We start from the raw sequence: 2,511 nt of genomic DNA on the forward strand, positions 1-2,511 counted from the left end.
CCTGGAAAGACCCTATCTACAATGACAGCTGGATGTGGCATAAGGCTGGACACTTGGGACTGAGAGGATTGGTGAGATTGGGTGAGCAAATGCAGACCCTTTCAAGCAATATTGCATGGCCCCCATTCCATGGGTGCCAACTCTCCAGGTTGAAGGGAATATTACTACAGCTATAACATGTACAGGAAAACTAGAGAATGTACACACTGTGAATACGAAAGGTTTCTAAAACTCAACGAATAGTCCCTCTCCTGGTGCTCCAGTTTGACTTTCCAACTGCCTTACTATCAATCTCCCAACTTGGAGAGACAGGCCCTTTAACCTCCTGGTTTGCACAGGTTCCCAATTTGGCAGAGGATGGAAGGGACGAGGGAGAACCCATGAGAGAGTAGCTGTTAGGCATTTGGACGGGCACATGTCACTCTAATTTCCCGGCAGGAAGAAGAATTAACCAAAGTCTCAGCCACCCACCGGGAACCAGTATAGGACATGATCCAAAATTTTGGACTGGCGTTCAGCTCACAAAAAACGAGTTGAGAAATGGAGCTCAGGGGCACAGCAATTCACAAACTGGCAGAGTGATAAAGGACAACTATCGTCCAAAAATCTGTTGAGGGAAGTCAACGAGGCGGACTTGAAAGCGAGGCAAAATAGCAGGAAACAGATTTCAAGAGGTACCTTGGAATCGCCTGTAAAGCACAGGAAGAGGGGCACAACTTGGACAATGGTGCACTTGGCCAAAAAGGGCGTATGCGTTTTCTCCTGAATATATTCAGGAGAAAACGCATACGCCCATTTTGGCCAAGCAAGCAAGCGGGCAATGCAAATCTGCACTACAAAGAAGTATCAATTCCCACCGGGCAAAAGGGACATCCACAAAATGTGTAAAAACCAGAAAGGCAAGACAGGCCCTGGAGAACTGGGAGCCTTGTTATGCTGATGGGCGGGATGTAAATTGCCAACTGCCTCACTGGAGGAGTGCATTGTGTTCCCTAAAACAAGTAAACAACAGAGCTACAGAGCCAAGGCCACTTCCAGTCTAGGGAGTATACCTTGGGATAACTGAAAATCAATAAGAAAGAGCCACCTCCAAATTTAGGGATGCACTGACTACAAGAACCTCAACTTGGGTACACCTTAAATATCCCAGGAAATATAAAAATGGTTCAAAACATTGTGGTACTTACGTACGATGGAATATCCCTCAGCCATGAAATCAATGTCATAAGACCAGTAGAAGCAAAGTGAGTGGATTCAGGTACGATGATTCTAAGTGAAATAAGTCACACAGAAAAAGAAACTTATCATAAGATATCACTTATGAAGATCCTGTAAACATGGCTACACGTGAACTGAGTTAGGAAAGAGAACAGTGTCTCACATTTAGAAAACACTCTTATGCCTGCATAAAGGGGATGGAGAGGTGGGGTGATGCATAAAACCAGAGTTTGATATAAGCACAGGGACCGTTCCAAAAACCAACTTTGGAATAGATAAGACCTACACCTTCCTCAGTGAAAGAGACTGAAAACCCCATATTTCCCACAGAGGAATATATCTGACTAGTAAGAATCTTAAAACCTATGTATTGATATGTCTCCATAAGGGAATCAAGTGTGTCTAGAGTGGCATAAACATGGCAGCGAGAATCAGCTCAAACTCACTCTAAAAAGGAATTTCAAAAGCAAAACCAAAAAACAGGGAAATTCTTTACAATTCTTTCAGGGTGTCTGAGGAAACCTGGAAAGACCCTATCTACCATGACAGCTGGATGTGGCATAAGGCTGGACACTTGGGACTGAGAGGATTGGTGAGATTGGGTGAGCAAATGCAGACCCTTTCAAGCAATAATGCATGGCCCCCATTCCATGGGTCCCACTGTCCAGGTTCAAGGGAATATTACTACAGCTATAACATGTACAGGAAACCTAGAGAATGTACACACTGTGAATACGAAAGGTTTCTAAAACTCAACGAATAGTCCCTCTCCTGGTGCTCCAGTTTGACTTTCCAACTGCCTTACTATCAATCTCCCAACTTGGAGAGACAGGCCCTTTAACATCCTGGTTTGCACAGGTTCCCAATTTGGCAGAGGATGGAAGGGACGAGGGAGAACCCATGAGAAAGTAGCTGTTAGGCATTTGGACGGGCACATGTCACCCTAATTTCCCGGCAGGAAGAAGAATTAACCAAAGTCTCAGCCACCCACCGGGAACCAGTATAGGACATGATCCAAAATTTTGGACTGGCGTTCAGCTCACAAAAAACGAGTTGAGAAATGGAGCTCAGGTGCACAGCAATTCACAAACTGGCAGAGTGATAAAGGACAACTATCGTCCAAAAATCTGTTGAGGGAAGTCAACGAGGCGGACTTGAAAGCGAGGCAAAATAGCAGGAAACAGATTTCAAGAGGTACCTTGGAATCGCCTGTAAAGCACAGGAAGAGGGGCACAACTTGGACAATGGTGCACTTGGCCAAAAAGGGTGTGTGCGTTTTCTCCTGAATATATT

Source organism: Mesoplodon densirostris, unplaced genomic scaffold (assembly GCF_025265405.1).
Source record: "Mesoplodon densirostris isolate mMesDen1 unplaced genomic scaffold, mMesDen1 primary haplotype scaffold_35, whole genome shotgun sequence".
NCBI lineage: Eukaryota > Metazoa > Chordata > Mammalia > Artiodactyla > Ziphiidae > Mesoplodon > Mesoplodon densirostris.